At 42.2% G+C, this 21,200-nt stretch overlaps 1 pseudogene; it reads right to left on the reverse strand.

Moving 5' to 3' along the window:
- Positions 1 to 2,694: 2,694 nt before the first annotated feature.
- LOC136509296 (uncharacterized) lies at positions 2,695 to 5,439 on the reverse strand (annotated as a pseudogene).
- Between the last annotated feature and the right edge of the window lie 15,761 nt (positions 5,440 to 21,200).

The following is a 21,200-nucleotide window of genomic DNA, read 5'->3' on the forward strand; positions in this document are numbered from 1 at the left end:
TACGGGAACCAACTAGTTGCACCTTGGTGTTTCTCAGCGGACGACAGAACATTGTGATGGAGGTGGCAACTGGTGTGGCACATCCTCCCGGTGGCTTACACCACAATAATAAGATATCGTCGGACTACACTAGGGTCGAGGTGCATACCGTGAAGCCTGAGTTTATGCAGTGGAGGATAGACTACGCAACTCCTAAGGGGCTGGTGTTACTCGGAGACGTAATGGGGCAGTTCATCCTCTGGCACAAACAGGACATTATATTGACTGCTTCTTCGCCGCCTCCCCCTCTCCTAAATTTGGAGCGAGTTGTTGGGGACGGGGAGATATTTTCACCATCTCGTGACCACCACAATCCTAAGATGCCACATTCTTCCCTGCCTCCTAGCAAGCATATGCCTGATAAGCCACAACCTTCTCCAGCTCGTACCGAGCAAGTGCATAATGAGATGCCACAGTCTTCTCAACAAGCACAGCCGATACATGAACAACGAGTGCCTCCTGAACAAGGTGATGCACAAGAAAATGAGAATGTGCCTGAATGGGAACTTCAAAAGAAGCATCCAATCACCATAAGGCCAATTTATGTTTTGATGAAAGATATCTCGTCGGTGCACAAGTGGTATTCCCATGACCAGTTCAAGCCTGAGAATAAGTTAAAAAGTCCCATCATGGGCTTCTGAGGAGACTATCACTAGCAAACTCCACCAAACAGCAAAGCAGTATCCAAATGTTGATGCCATCAAATGGTCAAAGGATTGCCCAAAAATATATGAAAGAGGCAAGCCCTTCCTACCAAACCGATACATCCAGCGCCTACCACTTGGAATGAGAAGGTTTCATGATTGGTACTTGTGTGTTCTCCTAACGAGCATAGACCTCATACAAGCATGCTTCCCCACCGGCACATTTGGAAGCCTAGCTGGGAAAATTGTCTTTGACTTCAATGATATGCAGACATGCTTTCACCTCGGAGCAATGGAGATGAATCTAATTCGCACGTGGTGCCTGTAAGTCATTGTCCTCCTGATATGATATGAATGTAATCTTTGAATTTTGTTATAACTAACCCACGTTGTGATTTGTAGAATGCAAGTGCACATTGTAAAACAAATGCTAAGTGTGAAAGCCGGGTATATAGACCCTCAAGCTATAGCACAAATAAATTTTAATTACCCTAAACAGTGGCTACTGGATGCCAAAGAGCTAGCTGCTGGATAGGCTCTTCGAGAGAAAGAGCACATCCGTACGGCGAAACTAAGGGAAGAGCCCATTAAGGTTGCGGCATACATTGCCCTAGCTTTCAAAATTCTCCAACAACACTCTACAATATGGCTACCATACAACTTCGAGTAAGTTCAACTCTATACATAAAGCTTTGTTCGATATATTTTATTTGATGCAAAAGAGCTTATCTAGTTCTATGATTAAATCCATACAGCAACCACTGGATTTGTATAGGCATCGATGTCGGGAGGAGCATGGCATGGGTCTTTGATTCAATAGATAGGGACCCGGTGATATACAAAGACTTCATATCGATTCTCAAGACGTATACATATCGACAATCCTTATTAGCTTATATGTTTGTATACATACTTGTAACGTTCACTTTTGGATACTAACAAGTTGTATTTGCTAAAATAATTTGAACAGGACATTTAGGTTCTATATCACTAAACATCACGGAAGGCATGATCCAGTAAGGAAGGAAAAGCTGGCTATAAAAACACTATGTGCGGTAAGTGTAACTTACTTCTTCGGTACTCCATTACATGGCTGTCAAAAGTATTACTTAACATTTCCATATACAAAACACACAGTGCCCCAAGCAGAAGCCTACGAGTGTACATTGTGGATATGTTTTATGATGAGTAACACCGGTGCCTAGAGGAGACACCCCTTAAGGGTAAGTTTGAACCTCTTCACCCGTAGTATAAAAACTTCGCACATGGTATGAAATACTAAACCAAAACTTGTTCTGTTGTAGTGGAAAGAAGAGAATGAAATGAAAAGAGACCCATACAAGGATGACCAACTCTTAGAGCTCGTCGGCGACCTTTGCAACTTCATATTTGACCAGATTGTATACGTCAAAGGCACCTACCATGACCGAGAGTCTGACTTAGGTAGAAATCCTCAGTACCAATACATTCGTGAGACTGAAAGGCTAGCTCTAGGCCGCTGATAACAATGTGTATGAAATTTGATATTAGTTTTACTTTGTGAATTATGTCTATTTAACGATGGATTGTATATATTCTTGTGAATTGGACTTGTAATTGTAGCTTATATAATACTCTTGTGCTTTTAGTTTATATAATACTCTTGAGCGAACGCGATTCGGAGGCTGCGTTTTGCGAATCACGGGTCGTAGTTAAGTTTCGTGCGTTCCATGCCGCGGGCGATTCTCGGTCACGCGTTGGTCGCGGGGTGTTCGGCGGGATTATCTCGCTTTCCTCGCTCACTCGCAACGCGAATGCGGGAATACACGGAAACAAACAGGGCCATATGTATGTTCTGGTCGAATTTGAATTGTAAATTTAAATTTTTTTTGCGGAAAAATATACTGTAGGGGCGTAGAACCGCCCATACAAACAGGTATTATAGGGGCGGCTGGTACTACAGCCACCCCTACAAATCGATTTGTAAGGGCGGCTGATAACACCAGCTGCCTCTACAAATCGATTTGTAAGAGCGATCTAGAAACTGCCCTACAAATACATGATTTGTAGAAACGGTTTGGTAGGGACAGCTGGCCAAACCGCTACTACAAATAGTCTTGAACCGCCCCTATAAACCCTGTGTGACGAGGTGTTTAAAAACATGTAAGAAAAGAGAAAGTAAAAACAGGCCATCCAAAGGAAAGCAAGTCAAAACAGGCGAGAAAAGAAGAAGAAGAAAATTAAATACACAAGTACAGCAGACTCTAGACTATTCCTAGTACGCACGCAGCTAACAACTAGGAGTAGCTAGCTAGAATGGCGCTGTGGCGACGTCCATGGAGTGCCGCCGCCGTCGACCACGTCGACCGCCTTTGCTCCCGCCGCCGCAACAGCCTTTGTTGGAGCCGGCGGAGGAGCAGCAGCAGCCGAGCTCGACGTCGTCGTCCGACGAGGAGTCGATAGATGGAGCTCGACTTCCGGACTGTCGTCATCTGCACGGGCTTGAGGCCCTCGGTGAAGATCCGGATCGCCTCCTCTTCCGTCTTGGTGCTCACCACGTACAGCGCCGCCTCCTGCAACATGCACAGAAAACACACTCGCCTGTTATTTAATTTATTCGTGTTTATGTTTATTCACTTTATTAAATTGTTATTAATTCAGAGACCTACTGTTGTTAACACGTACTAGTACGTATGGACGTATCGTGGACGTACGTATATATACGTGTACGTACAGTATGAATAATGCAAATACGTCCTCATCACGGTGATGGGTACGTATGTACGCAAGGTCGTCTAGTCGGAGTACACGAATAGTCCATGTGCGACGTGTTGTAACAGCACACAGAAGGAATATGGAATTATTGTGCCGGCCGGGCACGTCTCTGTCTGTCACAGTTGCACCCGTTAACGCGTGTGGTGTGGCCAGTCGGGCGCATGGGGTACACGAACGTACGATGTTCAGGTTGCGTGACGGAGACCCGTAGTACGCCATGGACACGTGACACGTCGCACGCCAATCATGCGTGTTTCAGTACGCTACACTCGCCTTCGTAACTACCATGTGTTTCATTTCTTCTTTTAGAAAAGAAAAGAATAAAATTTATTGCATTCGGCTGCTATAATATACTCACTCCATCCTAAATTGTAAGTCATTCCAAGAATCTTGGAGAGTCAAAGCATCTCAAGTTTGACCAAGTTTATATAATAAGATAATAACATTTATGATACCAACTAAATACTAATAGATTCTTTGTTAATTATATTTTTATAGTATACCTATTTGATGTCATAAATCTTTGTAATTTTTTTTATAATTTTGGTCAAACTTGAGAAGCTTTGACTCTCCAAGATTCTTGGAATGACTTATAATTTGGGATGGAGGGAGTACGAGTTTAGTTACCCCTTCATCTTTCGTCGTCCTAAAATATAGTAAGTAATACTAAAAGTTTCAAAATAAATCATTAAATAAAATAAATGATGTATATTAGAGAAATTTTATACTATCATATTTCAAATTTGATTGTAAAACAAATGACGCATGTAGCTCTTTTTAACTATACAGTTAGATTTTATACATTTAAACCTGATGGTAGACACTAAATCTAAATATATATATAGGTAGACATGTAACTGCTATTTTTAATTTAAGGAAGGACAATTCACCTAAATAAATTATAATTAGTACAAATTATGAATGCATCAACATCTTATTATTTTAGGCCAGTTCACCTAAATACATCAATACAGTAATTAATATTTGTTCTGTGCATTTTGTGGATGGAGAAAGGTAGGTGAGTCACTACATGGAAAGATGGAGTGATGCAATGGTACCTAAACACGTGGAAGGGGCTGCCTAATTCAATAGGTTTTCAGGAACAGTTACACTCCAATTATTTGGGAATTATTTTACTATTATAAGTTATCATAGTACTTTGGAAAGAAAAATATATATAAATTCAAAACAGTTCGCAAGCTACCAAAATATGTGTCTATTATATAGTTCTTGTATGAATTATGAAATAACGTAGTCGACAGTGTTTTTACGAGAGAAAATAAAAGAAATATACGTACTCGACAATGTTTTTACGAGAGAAAATAAAAGAAGGGACCATGGAGGGGAAGATGCATTTACAAATCGAGAGAAATGAATGTGATACTAGTGTACTTATTAAGAAAATTTTGGATTTATGAGAAGAAATTTTGGATCACACACATTAATTTAGCTGGGCGGGGAACAGAATTCATCGTCATGCGAGATGGCGACAAACGGGGGGGGGGGGGGGGGGGGGGGTGATTTGCCGAGAATGATGCAAGTTCTGGGCTAAAATAGTCTCACACATCAGACGGCTCATCGGTCACAAGGACGACCCGAAAATTAGAGACATCCCTAGACCCTAGTGCATATACAATTTTTTTTTGAGAATTGCATATACAAATTACAAATGTATATTTATATATAATATAATGCATTATATATTCATAATATGTGTGCATGCATGCTTACCCTTGCCAACTTGATCCGGTCGAGGGTGAGCGTCTTGGGCTCCCACTCTATGGACGACATCCGCCCCGCCTCTTCCACTCTGTTGCTCGTCGTCGCCGTCCCCGTGACCGCCATCTCTGCCAGCGCTGCCATGGATGCCGCAGAGCAGCCTCTTCCTCTTCGATCGGTACTAAATCCGGAAAATATCCCAAGCCTTTTAATTTGTAATATACGACGTCGTCGTCAACAACCTCTCCTGTTGATCCAAATTTGGTAGCTCTGCGCGGTCTGCCTGCGCCCTGCGTTCGAGAACGATGAAGGCGCCACGGCCAGGTATATATACCCCGGCACGGCAGGGGACGCGAGAGACCAGGCCATGGAATCGACGCGTGTCGCTCCCGTACGGGCGGTCCGACCCCCACGTGGCGGCCGCGGAGTGGGGGTCGCGCGGCCACGCGGCGCAACCTGCATGCGTCGTCGTCGCCGTCGTCGTCCGGCTTTGTTGATTGCGTGCGTCCCTGCCGGTCCGAGGTACGTGTGGCTGTGGTGTGGCAGTCAGGTGCGCCCGGGACACGTAGCGGCGTCCCCGGGGTGGGTCAGCCGCGCCGCCCAATCGGGGCTCGCCGCGTCGCCGGCTTGGCTTTGACGGGCCGGCGCATCGATCGGCTCGCGGCCGGAATATTGCGGACGTTTGCGTGCCGGGCCTGGACTCGCCACCGGCCGGCAGCAGCAGGCAGGCGGTTCCATGCGGCTCGATCGGGTGGTCGTTACCGCCGGCTGGTTAATTATGTTCAGTACGTGTTCATATGCTACCTCGTGCATGTGCATGTGCCGACCGCCGGCCGGCCGGCCGGCCATGGTCTTACGTGTATGCACGTGGATCCGAAACATGCACATGCAATCAGCAGCGGATCGAGGAAATATTTCAAGGGGCTTAACAACATTGTTGCTCGATCTTAAGTCTCAACTCCTACACTATAGAACTTTGCCTAAAAATTCATATATGCTCCACAGGGGTTCCACTGCTCCGCCCCTGGCTTGGATGGACGATCACGGTGACAAGAAGCTGGGGAGGCCAAGACGTACGTGTGCACGACTGCACGCTGGCGTCGTTAGCCGTTGCTGCGGCGGCACGCTTGCGCTGCATGCATGACACACGTGACATGACACGGCACAATGCATGCCGTAACGTAACGTACGACGTAACACAAACGGTTTTTTTTTTGTGAGTCTACGCAGACGCAGGGCCGATCCATGGATCGATTTGCAATATCGTCACACCAGAGGTACCTACATGCCAAACCGACCGAGCGAAACAAAAGGAGATCTTTTGTGTGTGAGTGCCGGGTGCATGCGACGACTGCATGCGTATGCACCGATCGGGTGCTGCATGTGGTGAGGACGCGGCCCCTGTGGCGGAGAGGCCTGCAGGGGCACCACCCGGCGGGGCCCGCGCCCGTGAGGTGCCGCCTCGGATCTCCGCGCCATCGTCCTCATCGCTTTCGCCTCGATTCCATGCCAGCAGCATGTGTACGCTTTGCCTTCGCTAGCTTTCGTTCCCCTACCGCCGGCTATCGCCCAACACATGGCTACTCCGCCAGCCTCTTGTGCGTATATATGTGGAAGAATTGAGAGTACGCAGCTAGCTGAGTCGTTTTCATTTGCAAAAAAAGTCTACCCAGTCCTCCAAACTATTTAGGGTGGACTACTTCATCCTCAAACTATAAAACCGGACTTTTCTAGCCCTTGAACTTTTCAAAACCGGTCAAATAACCTCTCAAACGGTTTTGGATGGTGGTTTTGCTACAGTGACGGCGGTTTTATCTTTTTCTTTTTTATTTATTTTCGTTAAATTTTTGAAAAATCATAGTAAATCACAGAAAAATCATAAAATAGCAAATCCAATTTTGTTGGACTCAACATTAGTAAATCTACACAGTGAACATATAATATAGTATGTTTGTTGTAGCTTTAGATCTAAAGCTTTGTACTAAAGCATACCATATTATATGTTCACTGTGTAGATCTACTTATGTGAAGTCCAACAAAATTGGATTTTCCACTTTATGATTTTTCTGTGATTTACTATGATTTTTCAAAGATTCAACGAAAATAAGTAAAAAAAGAAAAAGACAAAACCACCATACTGTAGCAAAACCACTGTCCAAAACCGCTTGGGGTTATTTGACCGGTTTTGAAAAGTTCATAGGCTAGAAAGTCTGGTTTTATAGTTTGGGGTAAAGTAGTCCACCGTAAATAGTTTGGGGGTTACGTAGACTTTTTTTCTTTTCATTTGGATCTTATTCTACACTGCTCTCTAGATCTATCTTAGTTTCATGTATCATGAACAAGTAAATTTTACGGGCGCTTTCTAAATTTCCACGGCAATGTCATTTAGATCTCAAGCTCTTGAATTTTGATATTTGTTTCATCGAACACGTATGGTGGATTTTGATATTTAGTCCTCCAAACTTGTCATTTAGGTCAATGAGCTTGTGTGCACTTAAAGTCCACTAAAATCCTTTAATCCTAAACCCTAACTCTATGAAACTGTAATCCCAACCCTAAATTCACCAACCTGGAAAGCATGTTTGAATATTTTTAGCAGCTGGAAAGCATGTTAAAATATTTTAAGTAATATACATGTAATTTAATATTGAGATTTTATATTCCTCATAGTAACTTGGATTGTTCTTAACAAGTCCATTAAACACTAACTTATTAAGTGTTACTACCCCATTCACAAGTATTATATACATACACTGCATGATAGCAATAGAAAGCGAGAGTTAAATTTTCAAAGAAAATCAATATGTGTTTAAGGACGATTTTGATTGACAATACAAAAGTACGTGTATATTACTTAAAATATTTTAACAAAATAGCTCTTATAAATAGAAACTAATTTTTTATAGGAAAAGTCCAAGTTACTTTGTACAAGTTAAAATGTCCAGACAACTCATAAACTAATGCTTGGTTTGATTAATTCGCTCCCCTCAACTATTTTAGTTGGTTCAGTTTAACCCCTAACAAGATTTGTCTTTTTGAATTTTGATTTCAAATTTTGTGATGTGATAGAGGACATCATATTTTATGTTAAAAATAATTATGAATTTTTTCATCATTATATTTCGTACAACTTTGTATTTATAGTGTTTAAATGTCATAACATATCAAAATAATCATGAAAATTTCTGATGTATCTTTTTAGTATAAATTATGATATCCACTGTATCACCTAAAAAAATAAAACTTAACTTGTACATATAGAAACAAAAGATATACAAATGTTATTGCAGGGTAGAAAATATAAAAATTGATTTTTGTTCAGATGGCTTTCCAAACAATGATTTATAGAATAAGTTTTAGAAAGACTTGCTATGAGACATCATACTTCTACAAATGACTAGATATATGCTCGTGCGTTGCACCGGGATTACGATTATTTTAGACCAAACCTCAGTAATCAGATGTAGGTGTGAACTTCGAGGATTTTGTATAGGACACGGACACGTGGATCCGGTCTTCGTATCAAAACCAGATAGGACGCAGATGCGTGAGGTCCAAGTGGAGGATGATTCGTATGGGACGCGGATGCGTGAGTAAGGATCGAGATTTGGTATCACCAACTATGTAATATATACATAGTTCAAATATAGTACCTGGTAATCGATTTGAGATGTTCCCATTATCAACATTGTAACGTAGGTATGAGTTCCTATTGAGCCGTTCACCATTGTTAGCAGGATCCTCATTTTCCTTGTTTATTGATATGTTGCAACCTACATATTATTTCAAAAATATATATGGATTGTGAGATAATATTATGTCGTGTGTGTGTCTATATATATATATATATAAAGAAAACATTATGTCGTATCACCATTTTTGGCTCGAGGAGCTTAGGTTGCCCTTTCTTTGTTTGACATGATTCACCACGCTTCTTGTTCATTTCTTCCCTCAGGAGGCATTGATGCACGGCAGGCTCTACCCTTTGATTTCTAAGTATTATAGGGTTAACGACTCCTAGACGTGAACCACACGCATTTTGACCCACTGTAAAAACTAAAGATAAGAAACCATGGTATTGGTGTGTGTGTGTGTGTGTGATCATAATTCTCAAAGTTGCATTACCTTTTCTGCATTGGTACGATTCGCGACGCTTTTTGTTCAATTCATTCCTTCTCTCTTTAGACGTCGATGCAAATCTCTCTCTTTCTCTTCTCCTCTTACATTCCTTCGGGTGTTCATCCACCCTTGATGAATGTGATGTATTTTGACCAACTGGAATTAATTGATATTGTTTTCTGATGCGTGTGAGACCGGTTATATTCAAACATATCCAAGTGACCATGTGCATAATTTGGTACCTTTTATTTGAAGTGGTTGGAAGGAGTCGAGTTCCGTGACCGAGGGTGCGCGATTTCCTTCGGGTAGTTGGATCGGAGAGGCAGAGCGAAGCGGGGCGACGCGCGATGTCTGTCCGGTAGACTTTCTGTTAGAGGCTTTTTAGGTGTTGAGATATGAGTGTTCATTTCTAAGTATTAATTAGTTAATCCGGTGAGTGCCTTGCTTACACCGCTTGCCCACTCCTACTGCCGCACCATGCCAGCCGATAGGAACCGGATGCCGTCCAGGCCGCCAGGGCCGGTCTACGATGAACGGGGTGGACTCGTGTGGGACTATTGTTGGTTAGACAGCGCATCAGATGCAGATCTTTTCAAGCTAAGAGAAATATAATACGCCTTTTTATGTTCTTATTATATGTATATGACTGCAAGGATATGCCCTTTGATTATTGTAACGGAGTTGATCGAGTAGTTGACTAACACAATTTTCGAACAAGCCAAGTTAGGCGTAACTGATTGAGAGTTTTGGTCAGGTCGGTCTCCCTTCCACCACCACCAGCGTCTCCAAAACAGTAGGAAGGGTAGGACGACCAGCATGCATGCCTACGTGTAGACTTCTCATCGCGACGCATGCATTTCTGCTTCTTTATATATAATGCTAGGTGTGTGCGTCGTTGTCCAAATGCTTTCCATGATTGATTGATCTGGGCCATCGCCTGCGTTATCCATTGCTCTAGAACCAGAAGAGTTAGCTAGCTGTGCACATGCATGTATATGCTCAATGCTCCTATCAAAGTGGCAGGGTAGTATCAACGATGCAAGCTCTTTCAAGATGAGCACTGATCCGATCCAACAGAATTAAAAAAAGTCAAGATCATCTGTATAGTAGTGCCAGCTCTTGAACAGTCACATCATCATCCAAATAGCGGCTAATAATATTCATACAGCTAGCTATGCAGAATACTCCATGTCACTGTTGTTTTACTTCCAACCATGCAGCAGGAGCAGGGACCGGGACCCGCGCGGACGGCTGGATCCTCCTGTTTGTGTGCATGATTGCTCAGCTCTATGATAGTGCAATTAATGATAATTACGACCATATGCTTACCTACGATCGTGCATGATTGCTCTTGCTCAGCTCTATGATAGTGCAATTAATGATAATTACGACCATCTGCTTACCTACGATCGAACCAAACTACTCCCTCCGTCAAAAAAAATATTGCAATTATAGATCGACAGTGCTAGCGTCCGGACGCCGCGCTGCACTCCGTGCGCTCGGGCCAACACGCCCCAGCCCAAGCCCATATTTCGCGCGCCCACGCGGGGCCCGTGCCATACAGACAATGCCCGCAGACCACGCGTAGGGACTCGCGCCCCCTCCGCCTCTGACGCGCATTGTAACATATGAAACACCTGATCTACTTTTGCAGCATCTAGATAAAACGCTTACAACATACGTCTGAAACACTTGCAAAACACCAGAAAAAAATTAAAAATATGTGTGTAGCCATTACAAACATATGCAAATATCAAGATGAAAACTTGCAGCATACGTATGAAAACACCTAAAACACTTGCATATATATGCAACATCCCGATCTAGTTTTGCAACATCTAAATGAAACGCGTGCAACATACGTCTGAAACAGATGAAACATTTGGAACATACACTTTGAAACATACATGCAGTGTATAGCCTATTGCAACATGTGCAACATCCCGATCTACTTTTACAACATCCTTATGAAACACTTGCAATATACCTCTAAAACATCTGAAATATTTGAAATGTACACTTGCAACATGTATCGTATCTCGGTGCGGCCTCCTCCGCCATCTGCATCGGGGCGTTGCAGGCTCGCAGCCATAGCAGGAGCCGAGGCCGGAGGGATTCCACTCCAGGGCCCGACGCTTCTCCTTGTGCGACGGCCTCAATGGCAAGCTGGCGACCGAGGGAGCGATCAGCACGCGTGGGCGCGGCGGTGCCCGTGCCGCCGTCAGGTGAAGTGGGCCGCAGAACAGAAGCAGCAGGGCGACGCGGTGGAGCAGGAGAAGGAGCAGCGTGGGGTGACCGTCGCGGCGGAACGGGCCGCAGAGCAGGAGCAGCGTGCGCGACCGACGGAGCAGGAGCAGGCGGGGTGATCGTCAACACGTAGAGCAGAGCGAAGCAGGTCTCTCGTCTCCTTCTCCTTTTCTTATTCAACCGGCGCAATGGAAGAGACGGACGCAAATACCGTAGTAAAAAACGAGCGGGTGTAGAATAGAGGTCTATTGGCTAGTATGCTGACCCAAAAGACTGCACGTAGCATTTCCGTTATAGGATCCGCGCCCGTCAAACTAGCTCAAGTTTAACCAAAGTATTTATGTCTCTAAACAAATTTATTATAAAAATATATTCTATGATTAATCTAACGGTACTTATTTTGTATCATGATGTTAATATTTGTTTTGATTTTTTAGATATATTATTTTTATTATGTATTTAGACATAATATATATCTAAGTCTGTATCAAATGATATGTATATAGAAAACTCAAATGCCTTATAATTTAAAATGAAGAGAGTAATAACAAAATAAAGTTATCGTAATTTAACGGGAAGAAACAAAAGGAAAACATGGTTCAAGCCCATCTCTCCCTCTACGGGCCACTAGACTGCTGCCAGGCCGCGTCGGTTGCGGTTCGACTTCGCGAGTTCGCGCCGATGCGCTCTGCATAGGGCGACTGGGCTTAGCTGCCACCATGGGCTGTTGAACGATGACCACCCGGCCCATCTGCCACCATGGGCGAGTGGACTATGGGCTCTTACTCCTACATGTCGCGTCGCCACAGTGCCATACCAGGCCCAAGCCCAAGCCCTAGTGACCGCCACTCACATGTTTGTTTCTCTCTATATATAATAAAAAGACGTACTCTCTACCTCTGCAAGGTCAATTCTATAAAGAAAATCCTTGCGAGGTGACAATGTGTGCCATTGAAATGCTTGTAAGAAACTGTACTATCCTCTATCTGTACGGTGCATTTTTCTCATTAGTTCATTCTAATGGCAAACGCGCATAAAAAAGTATTCAAATAACGCCAGAACATAGAGAATGCGCTATTGCTACGATAACTGGTTGTTTCAAAAAATATATAAAAATCTCATCTTCTAGAATCTAGAGGGACCAAAATAAAGAGCCTTGCATCTTCGTTTGAGCCAAGGCCTAGTAAATGTTAGGAATGGTCAACACATATCACATTCTCTCTCTCTATTCTAAATTATAAGTCAGCTTAGCTTTTCTATAGATAAAAAATATTTTTATTGTATATACATAATAAAAAATATATTATACTCAAAAAAGCCAAAACGATCTGTAATTTGGTGCGAAGGGAGTAGCCCGATCGACCTCTGGTTATTACTTGAGCTAGGTTCGAAAGCAAAAGAGAAAACTTTCACTCAAATGCCCAAAAGCCCAAATGCCAAGTAAAGGCAAACACAAAGACCACTTGATATATGGAAGGACCATGGTAGCACTAAATAAAACTCTCGGTTTTCAAAGAAAGGGCAAAGGCTAAACACAACCAAAGAATCAAATAAGAGAGATAAGCAGCCTGTTTGGTAGGCTGGGCTTGCTCGTATAGGATCGTAAATTTTCAGTCAGAACAGTATTTTTCTCTCATACCAAACCAACCAAACCAGCCAGCAGTAAATAATCCACGATCGTTTACGGCCTGCCGAACAGGCTGAAGAGCTTCGTGCTCCCAAAAGCAACTTCACGCAATCCCAAAACCATTTAAAACCATTTCATCAATGGCTAGAAGTTGATTTACTCTGGGGCTACCTATTCTTTTTTATATGGCACAGTTTGATATAACATGGTCTTTCAAAAATTACACTTTGATTATTTATTTATTTTGTTTTATATCTCCATATATTCCAAATTATAAGTCGACGTGGTATATATCTAGATACATAGCAAAAGCTATATATGTACCTAGAAAACCCAGAACGACTTGTAATTTAGAATGAAGAGAGTATTATTTGTATGCTTATAAATTTGTCATAATTGAACATTATATTTGATTACAAATCTATCCATGTTAAGTTTGTATTACGATAATTAAAAATTGTTGCTAAATTACTGATTAAGATTTTTAAAGTTTGAATCTTGCTATGCATGAACATCGAGGGAGTATAAGTTGAGCAATAGAGACTCTTGAATCCGTCCTAGGCATGTTGGACGCATGCTCCCATGCTAGGTTTTTTCCCTCTCTACTACACACACCATGTAAATGGTAGGGTCATGGTCATACGTGAATCAGGAGCTGCTATCATGTTACTCGGAGGCACAAAGTACAATCATACAGAGCTGGTAGAATGTGGCCTCGGTAGGCTAGGTGTGCCATTGCCTACATCCATAGAGCGTTTGGTGCCAGCGCTAGGTAACCACCCAAGTGCAGAACTGTAGCACACGTACATCCTACCATTATGTTCGCGTGTGCAACGTAGCACCATCGTGCCTCCTAAATTAAATTATAAGTTGTTTTTTCTAGGTACACAACTTCTGCTATGTATCTCGGTATAGTATATCTAAATGTATAGCAAAAAGTGTACGTTTTGAAAAGCCAAAACAACTTGTAATTTAAAATGGAGGGAGTAGAAATTAGCACGTAGAAGCAGAACAATAGAACTACACGGGTGTATATGCCAAAATGTATATACCTCCTCGATCCCTGAAATGCAATGTATCTTTGAAATTCAAGTATACATAATTTCCCATAAGGTAAAGTAAATGACACATGTAACAATTTCTTAAGATATCGTTATTATTACCATATATATTTGGGTTATTAGTGACTGACGAAGGACTGATATTATTGGTAGGGATGTATGTGAATGATACCTATTTTTAAACTTAGTTGAGGGGTTATTTTACCTAGAATCTCTTATAAATTAGAATATATTGTAAATGATTACAAACCTTAGATTTCAGGGACAGAGTAGCTCTCTCAAAATGCTAGGAAAGATGGGATTGCCGATCATTGAGAGAGTTGGAGGGTAATGTTGTGTGTCAGCGCCACTAGAGTGGGTAGGGTGGTTGACACTTTTTTTTTTTTGCAAAACACTGTATAGATGCATACGCTCTCTTATACATGCACACGCATCCTTATGAACGTGCACACACATGCCCTATCTCTATGAGCGTTTTCGAAACTAGGCTGGATGGACAAATATCAAGATTAATAAAATCTCCATAGTCGCCCTTGCTCCCCACCGGTATCAAGATTTATATGCGTATGTCACCTACGACTAAAAGAATAACGTCGTTAAATCTTGAAATAAATTTAGAAAATGTAATCACCCACGTCAAATTAAGAACTTAAACCCAAATAGTCAAGTTCCACGAAGAAAATCTAACTAGCTAAGCTACACTCAATTCTCAAGGTGGTTAATACAATGATACTTGATACTCGTTTCATTGACGACACCCCCTAAGGGTATATTCGGTTGCAAGGGATTGAACCCCGGGACCATTCCAGATTATCAAGATTATACAAATTAGTGAACCATTCCAACTGAAAATCATTCCAGGGCCTCAAACCAAAGCAACCGACGAGCCCTCAATTAGGCAGGAAGAGTTGGTTTTGTCAAGCTAAGCATGCGGCCGGTTGCTAAAACTAGCCAGTATTAGCTATAGTAATAATCTCAACCAATGCAACCAGCTAGTTAAGGCTTAGTTTAATTGCAGGTGTGGCTAGGCTAACCACCGATTTAATTTGGTTGGCAACAACATGCGTATATATAATCCTGATCCAGTCCTTCGATGATAAATGATGGGCGCTAGTCTAGGGTTAATTAATTTAATCTGTTTATGCTTAACGCCAGGACACAGGCATGTCTGGTCATCAATAAGTCTAGTCGGTCGTACGGGCTACATACATGGATGCAAATAAATGTGGTTGCGTTGTATTCTCTTCGTCCACGAAAGAATTGAACTGTAAATTTGTGTAAGTTGAACTAATTTAATTTTGGCAAAATTAATAGTGAATAGTATTAACATTTATAACTACAATAAGATCCACTATGAAAATAAATTGTATAATTAATTTAATGATCCTTATTGTGCGTCATAAATGTTTGTATTTTTATGTAACTTTGGTAAAATATCTAAATCATTTGACCTCTCGAAAAATGAGAATGGGATCCTTTCATGATCGGAGATAGTATATTTGCTACCATAGGCTAAATATATATATGAGATTTTTTAGATGATTCTTGTAAATGAAATATTTTGTGACTCTCTCCACAGCGGAAAGTTTGGGCACTTGGGGGTCGCTGCTATAAAATCTCTCATAAAAAATAAAATTGTTTTGACAGTTTATATCACTTGCCCGTGAGGAAACAAACTAAGACCTCGTTTTAGCGGGGCTTTGGTTCCGGCTTCTTGTGGCTCCTTGCAAGGAGCCCTGCCAAACGGGCATCTAAAAACGACTCCTTGCAATGTGCCCGGAGGTTGGAGGAGCCAAAACCATCTTTGTATAGAGGAGCTAGAGCCACAGAAATGTGGTTTCTCTAGGCTCCTCCTTGCAAATGTATTATAAAACAGTCATTTGAGTTTTCTTTGGCAAATGTTTTCCAAAATGGCTTCAACTCTACTAGATAAGCTGCTCCACATGAGGAGCCAGAGTAAAATCAGAGCCCTAAATAAACTACTCCTATCACCACCATCTACTCCCTCAAATCCAGAGTTCAAAATTTGTACCAAAATACAATGTATCTTGGGTCATCATCAACCCTCTGTCTGTCTTTGTAGGCAGGAAATATTGAGATTTGTTTTAAACTTAGTGTCATCCATAACAACAAGCATTAGTTAAGGAAACTGAACTACTCCCTCGGTCCTAATTAGCTAGAGGCAAGATGGTATTTTGCTAAGCTAGCTTTTTATTTTGACTAAAAATTTCTTAGATTACTTATATGTATTACAGGATGGAGCGAGCAGTATATACTGTGCTTCGTCTGCTGGCGCAGATTAGTTAGACTGTTGATTGGTACTTGACACTCCTGGACAGGGCAATATATACAAATAATTATTATATGGATTTGGATTGGAGTAGTCAGAGGATGGAAGAGGTACGGAGGTGCCCACATCTTCGCTATGCTTTATCAGTCATGATATAGTTTTTTCTCTCACAATAAAACATCATCAGCCGGCTTATAAGCCACAGAAACGATCGAGCGAACGGGTGTCGACTCTCGGTATATAGCTCTCGTACTTTTGTGTGGTACAACTACTGCACAACAAGCAATGGAAAGCAAAGCAAAAGAGGCGTGTCATCATGATGAGAAGCTAGCCCAACTGCGGTTGCCAAACGGAACGGAGAGCCACGCGTACGTACGTCCGCCACACGGTATTATACTGCAGAGAGCAGTTATCAGCAAGTGATGATGGACCATCTGATATATATCGATCATGATCTTCCTATCGATGCAACCAACAAAATTAGGGAAAGCGGCGAACTAGGTAAACGAAAAACGAAAGCGCTTAATTTAATAATTAATCGTGATTGCAAGTAGCTATTGTGTGGCCGCCAACCACACAATGCAACCGGCAGCAGCTGTAACCACTGTTTGGTGCACCGGCTCCTCCTCCTCTTCATCTATCAGGCCTGCATGCGCTGCCGCACCACGACGTTGGTATCCCCCGGCCGGGCGCCCGTGAAATTTTTTTTCTTCGCGCATGGGCATTGGCGGCGTAGTTAGCTAAGCTAGAGGTAGCTTATCCGATCCATGGACTGTCTGTCAGTCGCATAGGCGCACGCTGGCTGGATTAGCTAGGGTATCCACCAACTAAATTTTAGTTAGTTAAATTTAGTTGCTAGAGGTCCAAACAGTCCAGCGAAAAGACCAGCTACAGTTTAACTGCTCCAATCCAGCTAAACTCAACTAAAATTTTGCTAAGTCTATTAGTCGGAGGATCCAAACGCCCCGACTAAAGTTTAGTCGGAAGAACTTTTAGCTGGCTAAAGGTTTAGCAATGAAACCGTAGCTAGCTAAACTTTAGTTGTTGGGTGGATCAAAACATACCCTTATTTGGTTAATCAAGATCCACCATTGTGTCATTAGGTTACTTGTTACTTTTTTTTTTTGAGGAACACTTGTTACTATTATTTGGTTATCAGTGGGGTTGGGCCGTTGGACTGTACGGCCGGGCCCATATATATAATCGGGTCGTTACGTCTCGGCGAGGCTGGCTGTGTGTCTGCTGCTGGCGAATCCACCGCCGCCCGGTGCAGCTGCAGCCGCTCGCTCTCTCTCCGCTATCGCCGGCGGTGATCACGCCCGTGGTCGGGCGGCGGGTTCCTCCATCGCTTGTCACGGGCACCCCCAATAACAATTTATGTACAATAGCAGAATGTATATAAATTATTAAAACGTGCGCGCTGCTGTTCCAACTGCCGCTTTCTGCTGGCTTCTTCCTGGCTTTGAAGCCACTCCTAGCAGGCTCTCGCTCCCGCGATTCCTTTTTCCGTCCGTGTACGTCTAATCGCAGAGAAATTAAGCCTCAGCAACCAAACAACAATGGGTTACATAATAAATAAGACTGTGATCGAACTGCACCACAGAGAGAGAATTCTAGTATTCCTCTTCATATTGGACGTAAGCTGGGCGTGGAGTACGAGTATTAGTGAGTAGTGACTTTGGTGTCAACTTGTTTAGTTTAATCCCCCCCTGAACGGTGGTAGAGGCTGCAGACACATGCATCATGCATGTTTTGTTTACACCAAAAGCAGAGCCGAGTCAGTGTATCGCAGGCATGCATGCGCGAATAATCATGATGGCTGATTAATGAGTGTGTGTGTGTAGGCGGCAACGGTAGGAAATTTTGGGCAGTGAGATTAATTAGCAACGATTACTGATTCCATGGGATTATGGGAGGAGGAAAAAGACTACACGAAAGCTCTAAGCTTTCGCCGCTTTAACCCAAGGAAAGCAAGGAGTAGATGATGATGTGCCTGATGGGCGACACAGGCAGACAGGGGCTCGAACGAATTCGATCGATGGGAGATCGAGCCATAAAAATAAAAAATAAAAAACACATGCCGTTGCGCACAAAAAGCTGCAACGGCAACTTTGCTTCCCGCTTTCCCTGTACACCATCGTCTTTATTATTATTATCAGCAGCTGAGCACGACGCCACGGCCCAACCTCGCTCCGTTCACCCGCCAACTGTACTCACACAGTACTGCGGCCATGTTTGAAATACTCCATGGATATATCACATAAATCGTCCAAAGATTCAACATGGTTGACGAAATCGAAGTGTCGTGCATGCCGATTTGGTTGGGGACACAAAGTTCATATGAAAATTTATTGTTTGTTTATAATGCAATTATTGCATCGTCGTTTCATTAGCGTGTGAACTAATGATTCTACTGCCATTTCACTCATGGGAAGCATAGGTACAGTGCCGAGGTGGCTTTGGTTTTTATGAGGTAGCACTAATATTAGACTTTTATGCCAGGATGGATGCTTGCAACCTATATATAGCTGAGCTGGATGATTTGGTGATGGGGTCTTAGAAAAATAGCATTGCTGCCAAAACAATGTAACTATTAATATCCAGAGCATTGTGAAGTACCTCCATAGTAAAACTAGAATACTTTAATAAAAAAACAAAAAAAGCATAGTAAGAGATTGGCCTACTGTACGTGCAACAGTAACACCGGGTTTATCTACTAATCATAGTATAACAATGCAAGTATTAATATGCTAGCTAGTGTCTTGTCCTAGAAGTTACCAATATATAACCACCAGGAGGTAGGATCTAAGTTGCAAGATTCAGTTATTTAGTTACCTACTCCCATGCGCTGTGATTTCCTTGAGGGTATCTATACCTTGTTCCTCATAAACATCACTTCTGTTTATTATTTCCTACGAAAAGCATACAGGTTAAGGAGTAAAAAAATCATGTAGAGTGATTTTGATAACATTTAGTTTTAAAATATAACACTTTACTTGGAATCAACGACAAGAAAGGTATAAAACTAGTATTTAGCCTAACCCTAGTCCAGGATGGGGGATATGTAATCGAGGCAACATAATTTACTAATGACGTATCAAGTGGCCTCATCTAAACTTAATTAGAAGCTACGATATCCGACACAATTGAGCATAAGTTATTGCTCAAGAAATAAAGCACTAGTGTATATCAATTCTAAGATGAAGCTAGGTCTATGACATATTGAATACATTTGGATTACTAGCTTAAGGACACTAAAATGTAAGAGAGGTAGTAGTTCATTTCTTTTATATTCCAAACAATGAGAAACATGCCTTTTGCCACACACTCTATCTCTCTCTTAAAAAAATCCACTAACTACAACCACCGAATTCTAGTCATAAACATCTCAATGAGCAAAGCTTTTATATGCAACTAATATTTTCTATGGTGATGAACAATAAACTAAATACTCATTACAATTTGCACAATGATAAGTCCAACACAAGAATATAGTAAACAAATGCAATCATCATCATTCACAAGCATGTACCCAAAAGTTTTTGGTTAATCGGAGAAACGCCATTATAATTTTCGATGTTTGGAGAAACATCATTACTATTCGTCTATTTTGAAGCATGCCATTACAATTCTTTGCTTCCCACAAAAATGCCACTGAATACGTATGGACACAGCCTGAGCCCAGCTGCAGCGTATACGAAGACGTATACTTTATCACCCCTGTCACTGACACGCTGTAACACCTTGGGTGTTGAAAATACTAAAACCTGACATGTCATCATATGCATTGCAAAGCATTTGGCATTTGGTGAAAACTTTGAGATGCATACACTAAAACGAGTTTATATTCATGTGGTATGTGTTGAATTGTATTGTGTGACTTAAATTCAAAGTTTGTTTGGATTTTTGAATTTTTCGAGAAAACCCCGCCTTTCAGTATTTAAATCCTACCCTGAAAATCCATTTCAAAATCTAAGCATAATTTGGGGTTGATCCCAAAATCAAAAGTGTAGATCTTGGCAAGTTATACAAAGTTTGTTTTTGGAGTTTTTCAAGTTGTTTAGAAAAAATTTGAGTAATTCAAAAAGGCGTAATTCGTTAAATTTCCCTATTCAAATTCAAAAGTTCATTTCAAAATCTAGACCGAATTAGGAGATGGTTATAAAAGCAAAGTTGTAGAACTTTTGATTTTGAACAACTTTTATTTTTGGAGATTTTTGAGTTGTTATACAAATTTGGGAGTAATTTGAATTTGAAACCGAATGGCAAATCTGTAAATTCGATGAACAGTACTCACCGCCCTAGCTACATGGCCGGCGATCTTCGGTTTGCTTCCAGGCGCGGTCGTGGCCGTCTTTGACGTCGCGCTAGCGCGGTGAAGGCCACAGCGCAGCTTCCTTGCGCTTCTGAGCCGCTCTACTTAGCCTTGGCCGTCGCCGTTTGCCTCCGCTCTCTTGCTCTGTTTTTCCGACGCCACGGCCATAACTCCGGCGAGCTCGTGTCGATGCCGTAGTGCTTCACCGTCGCAGACAAGCTTGTCCCAGCTCCGTCTCATCCTTGCGCACCTAACCAACTAGCCCTGGTCGCTTGCCATCATCGGGAAACGCCGTTCGGCGCTTTTCTTCCTCGCGGCCGGCAGCACCACCGTGGAGTGCGCGTCGCCGTGGCTAGCGCGCTACGATGAGCCTCTGCCCTTACTG

This window comes from Miscanthus floridulus, chromosome 15 (genome assembly GCF_019320115.1).
Source record: "Miscanthus floridulus cultivar M001 chromosome 15, ASM1932011v1, whole genome shotgun sequence".
Lineage (NCBI taxonomy): Eukaryota > Viridiplantae > Streptophyta > Magnoliopsida > Poales > Poaceae > Miscanthus > Miscanthus floridulus.